Source organism: Rhincodon typus, chromosome 3, assembly GCF_021869965.1.
Source record: "Rhincodon typus isolate 14 chromosome 3, sRhiTyp1.1, whole genome shotgun sequence".
NCBI lineage: Eukaryota > Metazoa > Chordata > Chondrichthyes > Orectolobiformes > Rhincodontidae > Rhincodon > Rhincodon typus.
In genome coordinates this window covers 45,686,061-45,712,506 of record NC_063334.1, presented here as the reverse complement: position 1 = coordinate 45,712,506, position 26,446 = coordinate 45,686,061, and positions in this window count along the sequence as shown.

Below are 26,446 nucleotides of genomic sequence, written 5' to 3'. Positions count from 1 at the left end.
AAAGCAATATTTCAAAAGAAGCCTAACCAATGTCCTGTATAGCCACAACATGACCTCCCAACTCTTATACTCAATGCACTGACCAATAAAAGCAAGCATGCCAAATGTCTTCTTCACTATCCTGTCTACCTATGACTCCACTTTCAAGGAACTATGAATCTGCATTCCAAGATCTCTTTATTCAGCAACAGTCCCCAGGACCTTACCATGAAGTGTGTAAGTCCTGCCCTGATTTGCCTTTCCAAAATGCAGCACCTCACATTTATCTAAATTAAACTCCATCTGCCACTCCTCGGCCTACCGGCCAATCTGATCAAGGTCCCGGTGTACTGTGGGATAACTGTGAAATAGTATTCCAGTAACCATTAATACTGCATTAGATAAGCATCAAGTATCAAAGATCTGAGAAGCAGTAGCTCTAGGGGATACCCATGAAATATCACACAGTTACTTGTGGGGAAATAACTGCATGGAAATCAACAAGGAAAATGGACAATAGAAAATCCACGGATAGAAAAGGTATTCATTATGATGAACAAATAGAAAGATACCAAATAATAAAGGAGAAAGTTGAAAACCTAAAACTGATGGAAAGAAGATAATATGCTTCCATCACAATAAGATTGGACATACTGAAGATATTGCTGGAAATTAAAAGGGAGATCTATTGCAGTAGTAGGAATGCAAAGGAATTTTCAGTAAAAGGTGAATCAACAAAGGAAAAAAGTGGTAAAACATAGTAATAGTACAGATGGAGCATACTCCTTTGAAACCTGTTAGGGAGATGAATTTTCTTTTGTGATTAATGCTAAAGGAAATCAAAACTCAGGATGTTCTGAATATTTTATCTCAAAGGGTTTGGTATTTCAATACAATTCGAATCAAGGAGACAAATCAAGATATTGAGAGAATAAAACATAGAACTTTAGATGCTAAAGAACTGAAACATACAAAGCAGAAATTGCTGGAAAAATTCAGCAAGTCTGGTGGTATCTGTGGAGAGAAAGCAGAGTCAACAGGGTGGCACAGTGGTTAGCACTGCTGCCTCACATTGCTAGGGACCTGTCTGTGTAGATTTTGCACATTCTCCCTGTGTCTGCATGGGTTTCCTCTGGGTGCTGTGGTTTCCTCCCACAGTCCAAAGATGTGCATGTTAGGTGGATTGGCCATGCTAAATTGCCCTTGGTATTCAGGGATGTGCTGGCTAGGTGTGTTAGCCATGGGAAATGCAGGGTTACAGGGGTAGGGGGTGGACTTTGCTGTAATGATCTTCAGAGGGACGGTGTGGACTCAATGGGCTGAATGGCCTGCTTTCACACTGTAAGGATTCTATGATTTTGGGTCCAGTGACCCTTCAGAACTGATTATAGAGAGGAAAACATTGGATATATATGCTAAAGATAGGGAGGGGGAGGAGTAAACAATAGATGGAGATAGAGCCCGGAGAGAGAAACAAACAATTGGACAGACAAAGGAATGGGTAAAGGTCAGCCTGAGAGAATAGATAGTTGCTAAATTTAGTGGCTGAGAATGGGCTATTTGTGGTAGCGGCCCATGTAATGATAAGGTCTGGTGTGAGGGAGTTGGGGTAAAGACAGGGGAGAAGGTGCTCAAGTTCTGAAATTGTTGAATTCGATATTAAGTCCAGAAGGCTGTAGAGTTCCCAAATGGAAAATGAGATGCTGTTCTTCCAGCATGCCCTGCGTTGAGCCTTACTGGAGCATTGCAGCAAATCTGAGACCAAGATGTTGGCCAGGAACAGAGTGGTATGTTGAAGTAGCAGGTAACCAGAAGCGCAGGGTCATTTTTGCAGACAGAAAGTAGGTGTTCTGCAAAGTGGTCACCCAGTATGCAAATTGTCTTCCCAATGTAGAGGAGATCACATTGTGAGCAGTGAACATAGTAGACTAGATTGAGTGAAGTGCAGGTAAAAGCGTTTCTTCACCAGAAAGGTGTGTCTAGGGTCCTGGATAGTGAGGAAGGAAGAACTAAACAGGCAGGTGTTATACCTTCTGCGATTGCATGGCAAGGTGATGTGGGGTAGTGTTGGGAATGGAGGAGGAATGGACCAACATTTCCTGGAGGCAATGGTCCATGTGGAGTTCTGACAAGGGAAAGGAGGTATATATGTGCCTGGCAGTGGTATCCTGCTGGAAGTGGCAGAAATGGTGGTTAATGATCATTTGGGATTTGGATGCTGGTGGGATAGTAGGTGAGGATGAGGCAGACCCTATGGCTGTTATGGGAGAGAAGAGAGGGGTTGAGGGCCAAAGCCCGGATGATGGGCCGGACATGGCTGTCAATCCTATCAACGATGGTGGTGAGGAATGCTCAGTTGAGGAAGAAGGTGGACATTTTGAAGGCTCCCTAATCAAAGTTGGCATCATTGGAACACTTGAGGAGACAGCGGAATTGGGAGAATAGAACTGTGTCATTACAGGGAGCAGGGTGTGAGGATGTATATTCAATTTAACTCTGGGTGTCGGGTTTGTCGTGGAGATTGATGGCCAGCCTATCTCCAGATGTGGAAATAAAAATGTCAAGGGAGAGAAGGGAGGAGTCAGAGGTGGTCCAGGTGAAGGTGAGAGCAGAGTGGAAATTGGAAGTAATATAGTTAGACTTTTCCATTCCAGATGAAAGAGTGAAGCAGCACTAATGATGTCATTGATGTACTGGAGAAAGAGTTGTGGGTGGAGACCAGTGTAGGACTGGAAAAGGAAATGTTCCACATTACCCACAAAGAGACAGACATAACTGGGGCCCATGCAGGTCCCCATGGCCACAACTTTGACCTGAAGAATGTGGGAGAGTTTAAAAGTAAAGTTGTTCAAAGCGGGGACAAGCTTGGCCAGGCAGAGGAGGATGGGGACGGATCAAGCCGTTTTTCCAGGAAGAAGTGGAGAGGCCTGAGACCATCCTGACCTGGGATGGATGTGTAAAGGGAATGCATGTCCATGGAAAGAGACAAGAAGCCATGAACTGGAAATTCTGAAACCGACATAAAGTGTCAGAAGAATCACGGATTCATGGGAAGAGACTGGACAAGGGAAAAAAAAAACGTCGTGGTAGGAAGAGATGAGTTCTGTGGGGTAGGAGCAGCAGCAGGCAGAAACAATGTCTGCCTGGGCAGTCCTATTTGTGAATGTTGGGAAGGAAATAGAAGTGGGCTGCGCAGAGTTGGAAGATTATGAACTTGGAGGCAGTAAAGGGGAGATTACCAGATGGAATGAGATTAGTGACTATTGTGGACACAATACCTTAATGTTCCAGGATGGGATCATGGTCTGGAGGAGATAAAAGGAGGTATCTGAGAGCTGACACTCAGCCCCTGCAATGTAGAGGTCAGTAAACCAGACAACAACGGCACCACCTTTGTCAGCAAGCTTGATTACAAAATCAGGGTTGGTTCTGAGATCACAGTGACGTCAGTTCAGATGGAGATAGATTGGAATGGGTAAGGATGTGGGCTACAGAGAAATTAAGGCAACCAATGCCATGTCAAGAGTTCTCAATGAATAGGTCATGTGCATGTTAAAGAAAAGAGGGGTCCAGATAGAGAGATAGTGTTGGAGGCAGGTAAAGGAATCTGAGGGACATGGAGAGGAGTATTGCCCAAAGAAATAGGCAAGGAGGCGAAGGTGATAGAGGAAGTGTTCAGCATCATGTCATACCCTAAATTCATTAAGGAGTGGGCACAGAGAGACATTTGCTATGTAAGAATGTTCAATACCAAAGAACAGAAGGTCAGAAGGGATTATAAATACATGGTAGGAGTTGGTTGGGAGAGGGCATGGAGTCAAAGGGAAGTAGCAGGGAGAAAGGTTCTAAAGGGGCGTGGGTTGGTCATCTTTTGTTCCTTAATACCTGAAAAGAAAACAATGTTTCCGGTTAGAACATCAAATGAGCCAGAAGCTAAAGTGGAACTTGGGGTCAGGACAACTGTGGGCCGTTGTGAGGCAGTGCTGATTCAGAGAGAGATCGAGAGTATGCATATGGGGATCCATGTTACTGAATCTGGATCTTAGGATGGCGAGAACAGCTGCTTGATGAGCGTTGTATATCACATAGATACCTATGATTTTGGGTGGATTCAAAACACTGATGAAACTTGAGTTGGAATCTGTATGAGGTGAGTCTCAGCCAGAGGCAATCACTGAGGAATGTGATTGCAAGTTTTGGCAATACATTGTCAAACATCAGGAACGAAAGAAATGATGGTGAACAAGAAAAAAAGATAGAATAGAAATTCTGTCAGATAGAGGAGTAGAACTTCAAGGTGGACATACTGAAAGAGATGTGGCAATGAGTTAAATGCTAAACAAAAAGCCAAATCTCTGTGAATGCTGGAAATCAGACACAAAACCAGAAATTGCTGTAAAAATTCAACAGGTCTAACAGCATCTGTGAAGAGAATGCAGAGTCAACATTTCAGGTCCAATCCAGTTCTGAAGAAGAGTCAACAGAGGTTCTAAACTAGTCATACTATATAGAGTTGGTTGATGAGCAACTTTATAAATTGGAATATTCTAAAAAATCTCTACAGAAGCAATGGATTTTATTTTGAGGAATGAACTGTTTGGTTAAAAAAAACATTAGCTTTGTTGAGGGTGGTAGAAGAGCCGGTGGAAGTGAAAAATCTGAAATGCTAGACTAGATCTCAAACCAATAGAATTAATCAGACAAAAGAGGAATCTATGCAAAAAGAAGTTGATGGGGAAATTCATCGATATGATACAGTTGAAAACTGATGAGGAGAAAGGTACAGAAAAGAGCTAATTTTTTATTTGCTTTTTCCCTGAGCAACTTTCCTACCATCAAAATCACAGTGACTTTTGTTTCATTTCTTTTCCCTTTTAACTACCATCAGTAATCCTCTTTTATCCAATTATAAATTTACAAGTAAAGCCTGTTATGGGCAATGGAAATCATCAAAATAAAGGTTGGGAGTGGCTACAATTTTTAGAAAAAAAATTAACCTATTTTGCTAATTAACCTGTTCAGAGATGTTATTACACACCTTTGGAGGTGGGACTTTGCATCAGTTTGGGGCAGCACAGTGGCTCAGTGGTTAGCACTGCTGCCTCACAGCACCAGGGGCCCGGGTTCTATTCCACCCTCGGGCGACTGACTGTGTGGAGTTTGCACATTCTCCTCATGTCTGCGTGGTTTCCTCCGGGTGCTTCGGTTTCCTTCAACAGTCCAAAGATGTGCAGGCTAGGTGGATTGGCCACGTTAAATTGCCCTTAGTGTTCAGGGATGTGTAGGTTAGGTAGGCTATAGGGGGATGGGTCTGGGTGGGACGCTCTGAGGGTCGGTGTGGACGTGTTGGGCTGAAGGGCCTGTTTCCACACTGTAGGGATTCTATATCTGGTTGGCATGGAGGAGTTGGACCAAATGCACTGTTTCTGTGCTACATAACTCTATGACTTTAAACAGGCTACTCAAAAATTAAGTCAGAACTAATAGCTCGGTGTTATTAAGGAGAATGTGTTAACAAGGAAGTGGAGACAACCTCAAATACTAGTCTATCAGGTGATAACAATATTTCACAAGTGGCTCATAAAATTCCACCGACAGATCAGTTTGGTATTTAGATAGTCTTATAAAACAAACTGAAATGCCTTTATTGACTAGGATTACATAAAGGTGTGGTGAAATTCTACCATACGTGCAATACATAGTGGGTCAACTCCAACCATCAATTAAACATGTGCCTTTGATTCTATTGCCTTTTACAAGGAACCATTTAGTAGTGTCTTAATAGATTTTGTAGGAGCACTGCCTAAAACCAGTTGTGGGAATCAGTATGTTTTAACAATTGTGGATGTTTCATTAGGGATGGGGGAGCCTGTGAGTGTGGATCTGTTTGGGATGCTCTTCGGAGGACCGGTGTCAACTCGATGGTCCAAAAGGCCGGCTTCCACACTATATGGATTCTATGATTCTATGAGAGCTAGTGTTATGTACGTGAGTTAAGAGGTCCCCTTAAATGAATTAAATACATTTTTAAAAAGTTTATAAACCAAGGTTATCAGTCTCTATAAGATTGTAACAGAGTTACAATCCTAAATCAATACATTGGTGGTATAATATCCTTTAAATTTTAGAAAAAAAGAAAAATAGTTATAAATTTGATTGTTAACTTCTTTGACTTAGAAATAATGACCCTGATTTTCTTATCAAGATCAAACCCTGTTCAACAAAATACATACTTACCTTCCTTAGATTTTTCTGAGTGATCTTCCAATAAAAAGTCACTCTATTTTCATGTAGTTAGGGCAACATATGAACAGGGTGCAAAGTTGGTAGGTAGGTCAGAGGAATGCTGGAAAGCATGTTACGTGGGTATCGCAGCAAGTGGGTAGTTTGCCAGCTAGCATGGCAAGTGGTAGGGTGACTGTTGAGGAGAGTGATAGTTTGGTAGGGTGATAGGCAAGTAGATTGCAGGCAGAGACAACAAGGTGCAGGGCTGGATGAACACAGCAGGCTCACACTCAACATTAAAACTGATCTCCAACTATCTCGACTCCATTTTCTCCCCCTTGGTCCAGGAACTCCCTACCTATGTCCGTGACACCACCCACGCCCTCCACCTCCTCCAGAACTTCCAATTCCCCGGTCCCCAACACCTCATCTTTACCATGGACGTCCAGTCCCTCTACACCTGCATTCCCCATGCAGATGGCCTTAAGGCCCTCCGCTTCTTCCTGTCCCGCAGGCCCGACCAGTCCCCCTCCACTGACACCCTCATCCGCTTAGCCGAACTCGTCCTCACACTCAACATTAAAATGCTGCTTGGCCTGCTGTGTTCATCCAGCCCTGCACCTTGTTGTCTTGGATTCTCCAGCATCTGCAGTTCCTACTATCTCAGATTGCAGGCAGGTCAGTTTGTCATGGTAAGGAGCTGGGTAGGTGAGATGAGAAGGTCAGTTACTGAGTCAGGCAGTGGTAGGTGGGTTGGGGCAGGAATCCGGGGTGTCGGGGAGTAGTTAGTGGTGTACTTGGGGGTCAACAGAGAAGTAATATGCAAAGAGGGGAGGGTGTTAGATTAGTTTTAACTTTCTCTAACATTTCCCAGATAATAACGCAGGTGAGTATCTCAGAACTGTCTGAATTTTGCCACTCCAACCTGACATCTTTTTTGGAAGGTCTGGAGGAGCGTGGGAATCATCTGTGGGAAGTACAAATTTCCTTGCACAAATCCCAAAGAGAAAACAGATAGAGATGGCTGAGGGGCCCCTTCCAGGGTCCACTTAGTTTCTCATACTAGATACTAGAATTACAAAATTATTATTGTATTACTTGAATAGAATTAGAAGCTTCATTGTTATGCACATATAATTGCATATTCAGAATGCCACATCATTCACTATTGCACTAAAGTCAGTGTTCTAAAACAACAATGTATTGTTCCACAACATATGGTGAGATCTGGAGAATTACACTCTCAGCTCTAATATTCATGTCTAAAAGTATGGTTCTTTCAGTTGTCTGGTGACTATACAGCATAACAGCAGCATTGGACTAAACAGACTCGAACATATGGGTACATAGCCTGCATATCATGACAATTTCATTCCATAAGGTTATCATCCACTCGCTGTATTAGAGAGTGCATTGCTACACAATACTCTCACTTTCTTCAGTTGTTCTGCTATGTGTCAGGGTGCTACAAACATTCAAGGAATGTCTAACCAACCTCAACAACGGCAACAAAAACAGAAATTGTTGGAAAGCTCAGCAGGTCTGGCAGCATCTGTGAAGAAAAAATCATAGTTAGCGTTTCAGGTCCAGTGACCCTTCCTCAGAACTGGGGAAGAACAGTTCTGAGGAAGGGTCACCAGACCCGAAACATAAACTCTGATTTTTTCTTCGCAGATGCTGCCAGACATGCTGAGCTTTTCCAGCAACTTCTGTTTTTGTTCCTAATTTACAGCATCCGCAGTTCTTTCGGTTTTTATTTAGTATCTAACCAACCTCAGTCTGCTCCAAGATGTACCAGTTGTCATATAGTTTTGTTTATTAATCCTTCACTCCTCAAAACTGCAGGTTAGTTCAGTCAGACCGCATATAGAATGATCTAATACTGACAGACACAGTTCTTGCTCTCTGCTATATCAAAAATGAAATCAGATTGATCTTTAACAAACTCTAGCTTTTTTCCAATAACTGTCCTGTCACGTTAATGTATTCTCATTTGTCGCTTTTAGTGAGGTCAGAGATAGAAAATTAGACAGATGGTATTTTTTGTGATCCGGAACTGAGTTAATTATAGCAGATGTAAAAACAAATCTAAGGGTCCATTTCTCGCGCTTTATCCTTGAAATATGTCAGGTGGTTGATTAGGATCCAAATGCAAAAGGATACTTGTTTTTGGAGAACAAAGGTCTGCTTTGAAGTGCAGTTTTTCTTTTTGCCAAATAAACTGAACACTTCCTTTCTGGCAGAAACAAAGCTGCTCTGTGGACTAATATTTGTAAGATAGTTCTTTATTTCTAACTACTTTTAAAGTAATCATTGTTTTTTGATATGCCAACTGAAGTTTGCTAATTTCTATATATTGTGCTCTGGTTTGCTCTAGATAGCATGTATGCAACACATATTTAGATAATTCATATAGGATGAATTTGTGTGAAGATGACTTTGAAGATCGACATTTACCACACTTCATGCCTCTCACTTTCAGTGACGTACTGAGTTTTGTATTATGTTCACTGTACCACACCAACATCTTACCCTGCCAATTACAGTTGTCCATCACTGAGAAATTAACTGTTACCACGCTCTGTTTGTGTTTTTTATTTAGTTTTGCTGCTATTATGGGGAAACCTTAACCACAAATAGTAGGAGAAAAGAAAGAAGTTCATTAGCACAGTCATAGTTAAAACAAACTGCTTAGCTTAATTAGTTTGTTCGTGTTGCTTCAATGAAAGCTGAAACTAAAAGAACCTGACTTTCACACTTGAATACTCGCAAAATAAGACACAATACAAGTAAGACATTAAGAGCTGACCACTGACTGTGTGCATCTGGGATTAAGGCGGGAGCTCCATTCACCGGCTGCTTTTTTTGGCCCCTGCTTCTATTCTGAGGAAAACCATGTTAGGGTTGAGTATGGCAAACAATTAGAATTATTTTTCATGCATCTATTTATGAAACTTGGCAATTCAACTTTCAAAAACTACAGGGGTGTGAGGAATTGGAAGCATCTTGACAATACACACATGCACTCACAAATATGTATACTCTCAGACAAAATATGTCCCCTTTGTCTTTGTGTCTACAGGTATCCAGAAACATGTGGAGTTCAAAAGTGCATTAAGTCATTCCGCAGGCCATGATGAGGAGCTATAATGTTGTTTTCACCTCACTTTAACTTCAGCTCAAACCAGTTCCATTTGTCACTTCCATGTACAAAACAATTTGGCAAAGCAATGCCAGGTCCAGCTGCAAGTGCTACCTGTGTGTTCCCAGCTGAGCATATGCTCTGATATCTGAACCAGGTCTTGTCAGTGTCATAGAAAGTCCTATTTATTTTTGAAAGGATATTAATTCCAGGTAATTAAAGGCTTGCTTTGCCTTATTGCCTGAACCTCGCAACTCATTTAACAATAAACAGAAGACAGGCATGCAAAACAGTTTGCCTTGAACTCCAATGAGCTACCCACTCACAAGAGTTGAAGTTCTTTTACACACATAAAGCTATTGTCAGATTTCCCACCCACCCGTTGCAGCCCCAACCCCCCTCACATCTACCTCAGCTGTAGCTCAAAAAAGTCAGATCCTTGTCACTATATCTGTAAGTTTAAGATATTGGGAGTGAGGATGCTGTTCCCATGATGCAGCCTGATAAGGATTGGCCTACATGTGGCCCAGCATGCCACTGCTAATATTTCCTTGATTAGGTGTCTTATCTTCGACAAGCTGCATCAGATGAAGACTGCTAACAACGTAATGGCTGAGAAAGCAGCAGAGGGCTCCATAAAATGGCAGCTGTGTTATGACATGTCAGCAAGGACTTGGTGGATGGTGAGTTGGCAATGATGAGACTTTTTTTTGTAGAAGTATTTCTCCCTTCCCCTTTGTAACAATTGAAGTGCTAACAGTGGAAGTGGAAAAGCAGAAGTACACAATTTCTGAATAGGTTTGAGCTATGTTTCCGTGTCGCCTTCCCTCCCCACTCCACTCATGGAGCAGAATACTATAAGGCTTTGTTTTGCCCCGTGCCGGCGCACAGGACCTTCCATATTTTGAGCGAGCAGAAAAGCTTTCTTGGAAAAAAAATTGCAAATTTAACTGTACACTCCAAACTGGCTTGCACAAATGAGGACTGGAAGTGATTCAAGTCAGAATCTTAAGTGTCATAACAATTTTGATTAATTGCTCCCAAATTATTTGTCTCATTTTTAGGTCAATTTGCTTCATGTTATTTTCTTTGCTGTTTTTCAGCAACCCACCAAACCACTCCAACTCTCCCTCGCTCTCTCTCTTTTTCTCTCTGTCTCTCATTCTGAAGCCAGTAGAAATGAACTTTACAGGAACTGTGCTGTATAGCCACTCATTCTATATTCAACAATGCACCCTCATGCATCAATTAATGTGCTTTCCTTTATAATAAGAATGGTACTCAAGCCATCGATAATTAATATGCTGTTTGGCCTCATTATTTATTTGTTGATGAGTTCATGAATATTCATCCTGGGTGTCTTTGTTGCTGCAGGGGAACTTTGATTTTTTCAACTTCACATAACCCCGAAAACAAAGTCTTACATTTGTTAAAAAAAAAGCACGTTGAATTTTGACAGTGGTCAGTAGCAACAAATCAGCTTTTCTTTGCATAAGCAATGTTACATTTTCTGCATGTTCTCATTTGTAAATGCAAACAATAGTCCCTTGTATACTCACTCCATTTGTGAATGAAGACCTTCTGCTTGCTGACATTCCGTTATGAATATTAATTTGAATTTTAAGCTTGCTTTGTCCAAAAGAGTAATTTTCTAATTCCTTCTGATTGAAATTGTGTGTTTGACTTGGTAATTATTACGCTTACTGAATCGGCTGTTTTTTCAAAATTAATATGTTAAGACAATGGGAATTTTATTCCTGTCCACTGATTAAGGAAAAAACAAATAGAACGTGTAACCAAGTGTCTAGGTGAAATGTATCTCTCAGACTGTTATCTTCCTGCGTTGTTCTGCCAAAGATTGGTCTTGCTTTTGTTAAATGCTGGCAGTTGGTATTAGGCTGCTCAGGGATATTGGAATATGGAGCCCTGGGGTCAGTGATTCGATGTTTCTTTCTGTTTCATTGTACACACTTTGTTACATTGATTAAGTGCTTGTGTAAAATCTATCTTCAAGAAGACAATTTAACTGCCTGTTGCTAGTTCAAGTGCCAGAAGAAATTTGACTATTCAACACATTTTTTTTGGAAATGCTAATGAAAAGCCAATTTCTGTGATGTAACGTTACTCTGCTTTGAATTTTTCATGCTGTGGAGGTTATTAATTAATTGGGCAATTGTTTGGATTTTGTTTTTCCTTTTGACGATGTTTATCTTTGAATTTTTTGACAAATGTCCAGGTAACAGTACATATCACATTTTGCATGTGGGAGACTTTTAGATATTGGAGATGTGTTTTTTAAATCAGTATATAATTTTGAAGTGCCCTGTACAATAAAACCGTTAATGCTCTGCTGTGGAATGGTTCAAATTTCATGAATTACTTCAGAAAAGTGTTCTATGTGTTTGTTGAGATCATATTTGATTCACAGCAATTAAGAAAGCAAATTAAACTCACTGGTTCCACTTAGAGTATTCATTTATCAAAAGTTCTTTTTGTCAATTGAATGTTTGCACCCTCAGTGTCGACTGAGCAGCAACTGGCCAGGTTGACTTCTAATTTTTATATAAACTGTGTATAATTTGTGAATTATGTTGTTGTTTTTCTAAACATATCATTTTCATTGAGTTTGGCTTTGGAATAACAAAGTTATAACAAAGCCCTATTGAAAACTTGCGCATTGCCCATTAGTACTAACATGTTGATCTTATGATCTTATGAATATAGGTTGGGAATTATTTTTCACTGTCAACAATTTAGCATGAAAGTATCCTGCCTGGCCTGCTGTGTTCTTCCAGCTCCACAATATGTTATCTATAAAATAGTGTTTTGATTTGAATTATCTATTGCTTCTGGCCGCCAAATCTTTTGACAGAAAATGATATTTCCCAATAAGATTCAAGCTGTGAATTACTTACTTCTAACTGAGGGTTCTAAATATTTACTTGCCTTGTATTAATTAACCCCAGGAAATAACTTAAAAGCATACCAAGTATTAAAAGTGAGATTGCTAAGAATGTAGTAAAACAATAATAGTCATATTTTTATTTAATTTTCACGTGACAGCATATCCAGCACTTTATACAGTGGATTACATTTTAGTAGTTATTTTGCAGACAACAATATATTTAATAATTAATTCTCAATCACAAAATTCTATCTTTGTATAAAATATTTTATGTTAAACACAATTTACTTTTCATTTTTCCAGACTTTGCTTTATTTCTTTTTGGTTTTACTCAATATTTTATCAGGAAGTGAACTAACTTAAAGTATTGTGCATCATTAAATTACTTTTCAACTAATTTCTGTCAATCATGGTTAATAATAATCTGTAAAATCAGTAAACTGTGGCTTTTCTAAAATGATAATAAATCAACAGTTAAACAGATCAGATTGCAATCATATGGAGAGTTTATGTTAGTCTTCCTCAGGTTAATAATGTTTTCATCTTGCCATTTGAAACACACACATGCTATATTTGTGCTTACCAGTAAGAACATTAATTCTTGTCTATTGCCTTAATCAGTTTTTTGATGTTTTAACAAAAGTGAAGTTTCATGCAGGGTGCTTTTGTTTCAAGATTGTTAAACTGGTGTTGGAAAACCATGGAATTCTACCTGCAAATTCAGTGTGCATGTGCTTTGGTGTGTAGCATTTGTATGGATGTGTCTGCATGTAGTTTCCAGGGTCAAATCGAAATCTTAAAATCATTTGGCAAAGCAAAAGTTAACTTGTCAAAATTGATAAAATGCAATTTACTGGATCTCAGATAGTTTAAGAAAAAATTTAATTTGGCTAATGTTTACCAGTTTATGCCTGTTATTAGAAATAGAAAGAAATAAATCGTCAAGGAAGAATGTTTTCTTCATTCAAACAAACCTCTACATTAATGAGAGCATAAATTTTATTAAATTTAATTAATGTACATGATTTTTTTCACTTGGCTGATTTTGTGCCACAATTTGTAATGGTCCGTATCACGACCAGAACTTTCCCACATCTATTTGCTCTGTCCATGATATACAAAGTACAGTTCAACTGAAATTAAGATTTTTGTTGTAATTAAGCATTGCAATTCTATGAGTATATTACATAATAAGATGTGATGGTTTGTTTATTTCCTCTAGAAAGCAGATCAGCATATTACATCCTTCACAGCACTGTCATTAGTATTGATCTTTAACTTCCAGTAATAACCATTTATCGTCCGAAGTTATGCCTTCTCCAATACGTTCATTTTCAAACTTATTGGAAGATCTTGTGATATATGTTAGTGGTTGACAGGTGTGTCTGAGTATTTTATTTTTTAAAAATTTGATTATTGAATGTAAATGTGGGTGTTGCTGGCTTGGCCAGCATTTACTCCCCATCCCTAATTGGCTAGAGGGCAGTTAAGAATCAATCTCAGTGCTTTTGGTCTGGAGTCATATATAACCCAGGCTGGGTAAGGATGACAAGCTTCCTTCTCTCAAAGATATTAGTGTACCAGATGACTTTTTTTTAAAATGGCAATCAACGTGGTTTTCATTAGACTTGTATTTCATTTCTAGATTTTTTTTTACTGAATTCAATTCTACCAACTGCCCTGATGAGATTCAAATCCATGTCCCCAGAACCTTAATGTGGGGATACCAGTGTTGGACTGGTGGACAGGGTCAGAAATCACACAATACCAATTTGTAGTCCAGCAGGTGCATTTGGAAACACGATCTTTCAGAGTTTTACCTCTTCAGGTGTTAGTGTGAGAGGTAGTATCAGACACAGAATGTATAAGTAAAAGATCAAAGGGTCACACCACTGATGAGGATGTACTAAACAAGCCTAAGATGCTGTTAAATCTTTAATCAATTTGTAGGAGTGAGCAAAAGTCCCTGTCATTTAGAATACTGGACCAAAACCCTTGGATTTTTAACAGAACTTTTAAAACAAAAAGAAAGGTAGTTGGGCTATGCTCTAGAATACGCAATCACTGGGATAGCTGTCTGGAACCATGGTTCAGTTAGAAATCCTATTCATGCCTTAGCCCTAAAGGAACAATGAACCAGACCTAAGACAACAACTTCAACAACTTCAGACCCTTTGGAGTCTACACAGGTATAAACCCCTTCAAATCCAATCAGTGGTCAGGCACAAAGTTGCTGAACGTTCCACACCACTGTGCTACTTGCAAACCTGTTTCACCTTGGATGTTAAAAATACCTTCAAACCACTATGCGAACTGAACAGATATCCATCCAAGCAAAATGCTGGACATTCAAAGAACAAAGAACAAAGAAAATTACAGCACAGGAACAGGTCCTTCAGCCCTCCAAGCCTGCGCCGAACCAGATCCTCTATCTAAACCTGTCACCTATTTTCCAAGGATCTGTATCCCTCTGCTCCCTGCCCATTCATGTATCTGTCTAGATACGTCTTAAATGACGCTATCATGCCCACCTCTACCATCTCCGCTGGCAACACTTTCCAGGCACCCATCACCCTCTGTGTAAAGAACTTTCCACGCATATCTCCCTTAAATTTTTCCCCTCCTACCTTGAAATCGTGACCCCTAGTAACTGAGTCCCCCACTCTGGGAAAAAGCTTCTTGCTATCCACCCTGTCTATACCTCTCATGATTTTGTAGACCTCAATCAGGTCCCCCCTCAACCTCCGTCTTTCTAATGTAAATAATCCTAATCTACTCAACCTCTCTTCATAGTTAGCGCCCTCCATACCAGGCAACATCCTGGTGAACCTCCTCTGCACCCTCTCCAAAGCATCCACATCCTTTTGGTAATGTGGCGACCAGAACTGTACTCAGTATTCCAAATGTGGTTGAACCAAAGTCCTATACAACTGTAACATGATCTGCCAACTCTTGTACTCAATACCCCATCTGATGAATGAAAACATGCCATATGCCTTCTTGACTACTCTATCGACCTGCATTGCCACTTTCAGGGTACAATGGACCTGAACACCCAGATCTCTCTGTGCATCAATTTTTCCCAGGGCTTTTCCGTTTACCGCATAGTTCATTCTTGAATTGGATCTTCCAAAATGCATCACCTCTCATTTGCCTGGATTGAACTCCATCTGCCATTTCTCCACCCAACTCTCCAATCTACCTATATTCTGCTGCATTCTCCGACAGTCCCCTTCACTATCTGCTACTCCACCAATCTTAGTGTCATCTGCAAACTTGCTAATCAGACCATCTATACCTTCCTCCAGATCATTTATGTATTCCAAACCTATCAAAACCATTCACCCCAATTGAAAAACCATTCACACTCACTCCAGTGCTCAGGAAGCCCATTCATCCCCAAGAGGAGGACCAATAGCTCAACAGATTTGCGAGGTGATGACGGAGCATGCAGTCTATATAACTGCTGGCCCTGATCTAGGAGAGAGAGAGCCATCCCCACAGCTACCAACAGAAAAGGGATCCCAGACAGCTACTCTCCAGAGAACTATCTGCACAGCTATCTCCCTGAAACCTACCGACATAGGGCTGTTCCGTACCAGGAGAACCAATGGCAACCAATCACAACCAGCAGATCTGACGACTGACGACCTCTGAAAACCACCGACATGACCGACAAGGCCTCAGGCACACCCTGAGTTGAAAACCGGCTCATAAAATCACCACAAAGTAAGAAAACCCAAGTTCTCAAACCAGACTAAACACCATCCGAAATCTTCAGTGAAGTATCGGCTACAGCAAGTAGGAACAGCCAGCTGTATTTCAAAATTGTGTTTATCCCCAGTGGTGAGCCTATTTCCTCAAGATCCCAATTATCCTACCTAGCCAGCAGGTTAGGGAAGGTGGGGTGGTGACAGTGCAGGGCACCCCAAAGTCAGGAAGTCTGATTAAAATGTCTGTGTTTGAAACTACTGTTTAATTTCTAATAGTAATTAGCCTGTGTTAAGTTAAAAACTAATAGTGTCAGTTTCACTGTTTTGAATTTGCCTTTTTAACTCTTGTATTTTTATTCACCTTTGTTTTATTTCCCTATTTATTACTTTCATCTTTTCTTTTCTTGTGATTTACTCAACTTTCCATTTAATAAACACAGAGATTCTTTGCCTTGAAACACCTGCCTACTGCCTTCTTCACTTCACATTCCTAAATTAAGTCTGGTGTCAGAACCAGAGATCGGGGAGTGATTCGAACCACCTAAAAATCAGCAGATTACTGATCACAAATTAGAATCCCTACAGTTAGAAGGTTTTAATTGATGAAAATTTATATGTAAATCCCCAAATTCCTTTGAAGTCACTGCCCTGAGAGAACTAAAGGTTTTATCAATGTAAAGAAGAGATGACATTTTAGGTCAATGCATGTTAGAAGAGCGGCCTTGTTTAGAATCTGTTTGCGTTTTGGTTTGGAGTCAGACTGGTTTTATTTCTAAAGTAGGAATTTATAAATTGTCACTTGGCTGACTGTCTATAAATTGTGTGCTTTTTGAGCAAAATAGAATGTATCGTCGCGGTGGCTCAATGGTTAGCACCGTGCCTCACAGCGCCAGGGACCTGCATTCATTGGGTGACTGACTGTGTGGAGTTTGCACATTTTGTGTAGATTAGGTGGATTATAGGGGGATGGGTCTGGCTGGGATGATCCAAGGATCGGTATGGACTTGTTGGGCCACAGGGCCTGTTTCCACACTGTAAGGATTCTATGACTATGATTATTAAATACAAATTCATCCCATTGATTCGTGTGTGTGAAAGTGTATAGTGTGGTGGGTTCGCCTGTAGTGCAACATGAACCCAAGACCCTGGTTGAGGCTGTCCTCATGGGTACCGAACCTAGCTATCAGCTTCTCCTTGGTGACTCTGCATCGTTGTGTATCCTGAAGTCCTCCTTGGAGGACATTTACCCAAAGATCCGAGGCCGAATGTCCTTGACCGCTGAAGTGTTCTCCCAATGGGAGGTAACATTCCTGTCTGGCGATTGTTGCGTGGTGTTCATTCATCCGTTGTTGTAGCGTTTACATGGTTTTGCCAATATACCATGCCTCGGGACATCCTTGACTGCAATATGAAATAGACAACGTTGCCGAGTCACATGAGTATCTGCCGTGCACATGGTGGGCAGTGTTCCTGCGTGTGATGGTAGAGTTTATATCGAAGATCTGACATGTTTTCTAGAGGTTGCCATGACAAGGTTGTATAGGTCGGTGTTGTCCTGAAGGCTAGGTAGTTTGCTGTGAACAACGGTCTATTTAATGTTTGGTGGTTGTTTGAAGGCATGGGAAGATCTTGGTGAGGCGCTCATTGCCATTGATAATGTGTTGAAGCTTAGTCTGGGGTTCTGGATTACTAGTCCATTGTTACTACCATTATGCCATGACTTCCTCATTTATGTAAAATCTAACCTCTAAATGATTTTGTTCATGTTCAGTCTTATTGAATGAGTACTATTGTAACTCATTTATGTCTTTATATTTATATATTTAATATCAAGAATTAACAGAGATATTTAATAAAAAGAGTAATCTTTCTTTAAAAAAGGAACTTCTGAAAAGACCATATGCTGACAACTGGCTTGCCCCATATGTTGTAAGAGTTAGTGACACTGACATCAGTTTTGAGAAAGAGCTGTAAAAAATTATAAAGAAATTAATGATCTAAGTGCACTATATAATGTACATTTGTAATTTTCTAAGTAGCCACAATCACTGCATTTGGAGATAATAGACCTGCAGAGATGTTTTTGAGGCAGATGGCACTGCACTGTAGAGATGTGGTTCTTGCTTAACTCTTTCATGTGGCTCCTTGGCAATTTAGGATGATATTCAACATTGGAACATTAGTTTCCCAAATCAACAAGTGAGTTGCACTCATACATTTTCTTTACCCCTTTCAATCATAAGTACCAATGCAGCAGGAATGCTGTCCAATATTCACAAATCAGTATGTACAACTTACTTATAGATCAAACCAAATAAGATTGTTCCCTCATGATACTCCAGAATGATATCAATCAATAAAGGCTCAGTATAATCACAGCTGAGGATTTTTTTTCCTGTTTGGTTTAATGTACTGCACCTTTAGGAGATCCTAATCTTTGAATAGATCTCCACCAATCTGTACAGCACTGATTACCCACTTTTACCATCTATAGCTCAGAGGTGAGAAAACCCTGAAGGAAGAAGTTTCTTTTTCATTTAAGAACTAGCTGTGTACAGTTGTTGCATGAACATTTGACAGCATTCATACTACGTTACTTACTATAACTGTCATGTGGAGTGCAGAGAGAATTGAGTATGATTCTGAGGTGACCTGCCTACCATATAGAACCATAGAAATGATATAACACAGAAGGAGGTCATTTGACCGATCTTCTCCATGCTGACCTAAAGACACCCAGATCGCCTTTTTTATCTCATTTTTTCTGTATATGGACTGTAGCTCTGCAGCTTTCAGTAACTAAGGTCCGGGTACTTCCTAAGAGAGTTTGGCATCTCTGCCTCCACCACGTACTCAGTCAACAATTTCCAGACACCTATACCATCTGCATGAAAAAGATTTTCCTCACATCCCCGCTAATCCTTCTGCCACTTAGCTCAAAACTATGACCCCTCATTTTTGAACTCTGCCGAGAAACAGAGTTGTCCTGTCCACTCTATCTGTGCACCTCACAATTTTTTATACCTCAATCATGTCACCCCTCAACTTTCTGTTCCAAGGAAAACAATCCCAACTTCACTATTCTCTCCTCATAGATACAATTCTCCAGCCCTGGCATTATTCTTGTAAATGTTCTCTGCACTGTCTCCAGAGCAATTGCATCTTTCCTGTAATGTGGTGACCAGAACTGCACACACTACTCCAGTTGTGGCCCCACCAGTGTATTATACGGTTTCAACATTATATCCCTATTTTTATATTTTATACCTCTGCCAACAAAGGAGAGTATGCCTTCTTTACAACATTATCTGCCTGTACGGCTACCTTTAGGGACCTGGGAACTTGCTCGCAAGATTTCTCACTTCATCTATCCTCTCAGTATATTCCCATTTAATGTGTGTTCCCTTTTACTGTTTGATCTCTGTAAATGCATTACTTCACACTTATCAGAGTTGAATTCCATCTCTCAACTTCCTCCATTCCACCAATCTGTCTATATCATTTTAAGTTTACAGCTTTCCTCTACAGTACCCACTACATGGCCAATTTTTGTGTCATCTGCCAATTGTCTCCCCCATGCTCAAGTCCGAATTGTTAATGTATAAAACAAAGAGCAAGAGTCCCAACACTGAGGCCTGTGGAACATCACTTAAAATAGTTTTCCATTTGTAAGGGCAGCCGTTGACCATTACGCTTTGTTTTTGTTATTAAACCAACTTTGGATCAAATTCAACACATTACCTTGTACCCCATGGGCTTTTATATTTTTGACCAGTCTGTGATGTGGAATCCATGTAGACAACACCCACTCCACTTATCCTCATCAAACCATCTTGTTAATTCCACAAAGAATTCAATTAAATTTGTAAGGCATGACATTCCCTTACCAAAGTCACGGTGACTATCTCCGACGAGTGCATGCCTAACTAAGTGATAGTGTATCTGATCTCTCAGGATTGATTCTAACAATTTGCCCACCACTGAAGTAAGACTAACTGGCCTATAATTGTTTGGCATTTCCTTTGTACCCTTTTAAACAATTAACTGCACTTGCATTCCACCAGTCCCCTAGCACCTTACCTGTGTCTAGTGAAGATTGGAAAATAATCCTAAGAGCATCAATATCCTAGGGAACAATTCATCTGGCTCTGACGACTTTCTACTTTCAAGGATTCCAATTCCACTAACACTTCCTCTCTCATTATGATTATGTTGTCTAATATTTCACACTCTCCTCTTTGATAACTATATCTACACCATCCCTTTCCTTTGTGAATACGGAGACAAAAAAAATTTAAAATTCTTCCTATATCCTCTGCATCTTCATACAAGTTCCCTTCTTCATCTCTGATAGGTCTTACTTTTTCATTAACTATATTTTGCTCTTTATATATTTTTGGGTTTTCCTGTAGCTTACCTGCAAATATTTTTTCATGCCTTCTCAACTGCCCCCTGAAATGGCCTAACAAGCCACTCAGTCTTTTCTTCATAGAAATTCTCAAAGAATCCCTACAGTGTGGAAACAGGCCTTTCAGCCCAACAAGTCCACACCGACTCTCAGTGCGTCCCACCCAGACCCATTCTCCCTGTAACCCATCTAATCAACACATCCCTGAACACTCTGGGCAATTTAGCATGGCCAATCCACCTAACCTACGCATCTTTGGACTGTGGGAGGAAACCGGAGCACTCGGAGGAAACCCATGCAGACACGGGGAGAACGTGCAAACTCCACAAACTCCACTGCCGACCAAATTTCCCAAAAAACTCGTCCCTCTTACCTACATTTGGTCCATATTCCTCTAAACTCTTCCTATTCATGTACTTGTCCAAATTTCTTTTAAATGTTGTAACTACCTGCATCTATTACTTCCTCTGGCAGTTCATTCCATATATGAACCATCCTCCGTGTGAAAAGGTTGCTCTCAGATCTCTTTTAAATCTTTCTCCTTTCACCTTAAAAAAATACCTCCTGGTTTTAAATTCCCCCACCATAGGGAAAAGATCTTTGCTCTTCATCTTATCTATGCACTTCATGATGTTATAAACCACTGTAAGGTCATCCCTCAATCTCTTACACTCCAGTGAATAAAGTCCCAGCCTAACCAGCCTATCCTTATAACTCGAACCCTCCAGCCACGGCAACATCCTGGTTTATCTTTTCTGAACATTCCCCTCCAATTTAATAACATCCTTCCTATAGCAGGGCAACTAGAACTGTACTCTGTACTCCAAGCGTGGCCTCACCAATGTCCTGTACAACCCCAACATGACATCCCAACACCTATATTCACTGTAAGGCCTAATGAGATCTCTCATTCTATCTTACTGAACTCAACTCATCAATTCCATACAACACTCTATAGTGTCTTTCAAGTTCAAATTCTTCCCCATCGTACAATGTGACATTCCTTAAACAATTTGCCATTTGACAGATATTCGCTAAACACCTGTATTCCTTGTGCCTGCACTATTCTTATAGCCCATTGTGCACCTGGATAAACATTGGTTTTCTGAAGCTTCCCTACTCGGTCATGACAGAGTCTGAATATAGCAGAGAGGGAAAGCTGGCACCACTATTTTGCAACAGGAATCTGGAGCCCCTGGCAAACTGTGTGGTGCAGAGGACAGGAGTTGTCCAAGAGGACCGGCAGAGGAGGCCACGTCATCAGCCCCTGGAAGCCTGTTCCAAGGTTATAACCCAAATCAGTGCTCTCTCCAGGATGGAGAGGACTGGCCATCAGTGTGCATGAAGATCAAAGACCTTCACTTCTCCACCAGGGTTAGTGCCACGCTCTCCTCTCTGCTACCTCACACTCACTCTGCTACTGCACCCATAACCAAGACCTCTGCCACCCTCACCACTGCCTACCACATCCATCTCACTTGCTCTCACCCAACCCAAACTCCTGCACCACAACCTTGTGTCCTTGTGTGCTGCCTCATTCACGACAACCCTTTCCCACATGTACCAGAACTATCAGCTGGGGCATCCACTGTGATTGCATTCATCCCACTCTTTCTCTCAAGACAGGAAAAGACAGCCCATAACAGTTCAGAGAATGCCCATACATGGCACGGTGCAGGTAGGGTAGGGGAATGGTGCTGACATCCGGGCCTCACCCATCAAGAGGATAGAATCCTGTCCTTTGCATGAGAATCACTGCTGCGAGGATGCTGAGACAACTATGTTAGGCCAAAGGAAAAAGTGCTACTCTGCATTCCACTGTCCTGTGAGGGGCCCACTTGTGGTGCAGTGGTAGTGTCCCTACCTCTGGACTGGGAAGCCCAGGTTCAAGTCCCACCTGCTCCAGAGGTGTGTAATAACATCTCTGAACAGATTGATTAGAAAAATAGGTTAAATAAAAACATTTCACATTAACCCTGCTGTCACCCTCAATCATCGCATGCCACTTCTAACCAAAGGTGGTGAAACAATCTATCTAATGTATTTCAGTTTTTGCAAGCCTTTCCACAACCTCTGCAGTGAAACTCTTATCTCCCCAAAAACACCCTTCTCTGCCATGGAGAACAAGGTCCAGCATCCTCAGGTGCTGTTGGATATCCACATCCACAAATACTCCACCACCAAGGAATTGTCCCAGGACTGAAGTCACGAGAACAAGGGAATGCGTATGTGTGTGTGGACGCAAGTGGAGTAGGGATCCCAGACCCCACTCCAAGCATCCCTTCTTCACAAGGAGACAAAGTAGTGCCTGCAAGTGCCTAACTGGAGATGTAACCACACAAAGACCCCTCTGCACTTTCCTCTCAGAACACTCCAGAGGTGGCCAGGTCTTCCACCTCAACACAACCAGCTCCCATCCACTTTGACACTCGGAAGCTCAGGTCAAGAAGATTCTCTACATGTCTGCCCTAAACAGACACAGACACCCGCAGTTGCCCAACCAAAGATCTGTGGACAACAGGATCAACAGATGAGCAAGCTCCCACCATTCTGTTGTGGAATGATGGAGTGCTCTAAGATACGGTGAGAGAGAAAGAAAGAAGAAAATGTCTCACTTTGGTGGCATTGGTGAAAGTGGTTTATATATCACTCTGTTTCTCCATCAATATGCTAAATACATTTTCACACCATCCATCAATACCTCATGACCATAAAGGAGACTGTGAACTGAGAACTTGCTGCTTCAACTTGCTCTTCTTTATTCAATATCCTTAATGCTTGGCTCCCATTGAGAGCAAAGATGTAGCTGTCAATGAGTTGTTTAGCAGTGACTGTGCCAGTGAGGTTTTACACACAGCTGGTCAATGCTGTAGGGAGGATAGGGAATAGGCAGCTGTACAGTATATGGGCCTGTGATCTATGTCCTTTCCCTTTAAAAGCACATGATTAATATTTGCTGCAGGCCTCTCCCTCACGGGTCATGTCACTTACCTCACCCACTCCTAGTGTGCTCACAGCCATTCTCTTCCCAATTGCGCACTTTCAATAACACTACAATGAAGGTGAGAGTGAGCACATTTTCCAGCCACAACCTGAATGTGAGAGTGAACCCCAAAATATCCACATCTCCTTCTTAATAGACTAACTTGTGAACGCCACAGGATTCACATTGCCCCAAGTCCGGAACCAAATTTATGAACATACGAACAAGGGACAGATTCTGCCACCCAGCCTTTCGAGCCTATTCCATCATTCTATAGGATCGTAGCTGATCAGAATTTAACCTCATCTCTATGAGGTTATAATATGGCTACACAAGACATTGGTAAGATCTCAATTGGAGTACTGCATATAATTCTAGTCAGTCTGCTATTGAAAAGATGTTATTAAACTGAAAAGGGGTGCAGAAAAGATGTACGAGGATGTTACCAAAACTGGTAAGGAGAGGCTGGATAGGCTGGGAATTTTTTAGCTTTTTTCCAGCAAAGTGTCATTCTACATGTGGCTGTGAGCTGTTTCTTGAATTGCTGCAGTCCACATGGTGTGCCCTAAATATAGATTTTCACCCAACAACTGTAAAAGAACGGCGATTTATTTCCATGTCACACTGGCGAGTGACTTTGAGGACAGACTTGCAGTTGGTCGTGCTTCCATGTATCTGCTGCCCTTCTCCCTCAAGATGTTCAAGGTCATAGATTTGGAAGATGCTGTCAAAGGAGCCTTGGTGAATTTCTGCAGTACATCTTGTAAATGGTACAAATTGCTACCACTGAGCATCAGTGGTGAAGGAAGTGAATTTGAAAGCTAGTGGATGAGGTGCCAGTCAAATGGGCTGCTTTGTTCTGGATGGTGTCAAGCTTTATGATGTTGTTGGAGCTGCACTCATCTCGAAAAGTAGGGAGCATTCCATCACACTCCTCATTCCATATGGTAGACAGGCTTTGGGATTATGAAGGTGAGTTCCTAACACAACCTCTGAACTGCTTTGCAGGCACAGTATTTTGTTGACTGGTCGAGCTCGGTTTCTGGTCAATACCTAGTTCCACAATGTTGATATTTGGTGATTATCAATTGTACTGCTTTTGAATATATTTAAGAGGACCACAAGAACACACAAGACATTACAAGCACAAGGAGGCCATTTAGTCAGGTCTGTTCCACCATTCATAGCATCCATAGAATAGAATCCATAGAATCTCTACAGTGTGGAAGCAGGCCATTTGGCTCATTGAGTCCATACCGACCCTCCAAAGAGCATCCCACCCAGACCCACCCCCTACCCTATCCTACTCCTGCATTTCCTCACAGTAGACAATATGGACAATTTAGCATGGGTAATCCACCTAACCTGCACATCTTTGGGCTGTGAGAGAAAACTGGAGAACCCGGAGGAAACCCACGCAGACACAGGGAGGATGTGCAAACTTCACACAGACAGTCACCCAAGGCTGGAATCAAACCCATGTCCCTGGCGATGTGAGACAGTAGTGCTAGCCACTGTGCCGCCCATCAATGGGATCATTGCTGATATGATCATGTTCAACCCCATTTGCCTACTTTATTCCCATAACACTAATTCACTTATTGATTAAAATCTGTCTATCTCAGCCTTGAAAATACTTAACAATCCAAGCTTGACAGCCTTCTTTGGTAAAGAATTCCACAGATTCACCACCTTCTGAGACAAGCAATTCCTATACATCTATATCTTGAATAGGTGACCCCTTTCTCTGGGATAATGCTTTCTGGCCCAAAACTCTCCCACAAACAATCTTTCCACAATTACCCTGTCAAGCACCCGATGAATCTTGTATGTTTCACTAATGTCATCTCTTATTCTTCTAAAATCCAATGAGTACAATCCTAACTTCTGCATCCTTTCATCAGAAGAAAATTCCTCCATACCTGAGATCAACTTAGTGAACTTTCTCTGCACTGCATGCAATGCCTTTCCTTGGATAAGGGAACGAAAGCTGTTCACAATATCCCAGGCGTGGTCTCATCGGTGCCTTGCATTGTTCTAGAAAAGCCTCTCTATTTGTATACTGCATTCTATTTGAAGTAAGGGCCAACATTGCATTAGCCTTCCTTATTATGGGATGCAGGCATCGCTAAGCTGGACAGCATTTACTGCCTATGTCTATTTACCTTGAGAAGGTGGTGGTGAGGTGCCTCTTGAGCCTTGTGCTCTAGGTTGGTCCACAATGCCCTTAGGGAGGGAATTCAAGTGTTTTGATCCAGCCACAGTGAAGGAATGGTGATAAACTTCCAAGCCAGGATGATGAGAATGTTGGAGGGGAATTTGAAGATGGTGGTGTTCCCAGTATTTGCTGCCTATGTCCTTCTAGGGCTGTTTGATGCAACACTCTGTCAAAGGTGGTCTTGATTTCAAAGGCTGTGACTCTCACCTCACCTCTCAAATTCAATTTGTTTCTCTATGAGTGACAGTGACAAAGTTTTTGCCAAACGGGTGCTGCCTGATAACACTGTTGTTGACACCTTCTATAACTTTACTGATGATTAAGAGAAGACTGATGGCATGCTAATTGGTTGGCTTGCATTTGTCCTGTTCTTTGTGTGCAGGGCATATCTGGGTAATTTCCACATTGTCAGTTATATGTTAATGAACTAGCCATACTAGAACAGCTTGGATAGAAGAGCAGCACATTCTGAAGTACAAAACTTCGGTACTACTGTTGGAATGTTGTCAGGATCCATATCCAGTTCTTCCACCATGGAGTGAATCAAATAGACTGAAGACTGACAGCTGTGACATTGTGGATCACCGGAAGAGGCCAAGATAATTCTTCCACTGGGTACTTCTGGCTGAGGATTGCTGCAAATGCTTTTTCCTAATCTTGCCCCTATTTTCTATTTTTGTCACCCCTATAAATAGACATAAATATCTACAAGTTAGAAAGGTAGCATCTAGTGTCTGCTGGTAGGCTTGAAGTTTCTTCTGACCAGTGATCTCTGGGGTAGGAGAAAATGATTCATTAACCATAAAATGTCATTTTAGTTTGGCTCAATAAGTGCCCTTTAAAATTTTTAAGTGACTTAATGATGCCCCTTCA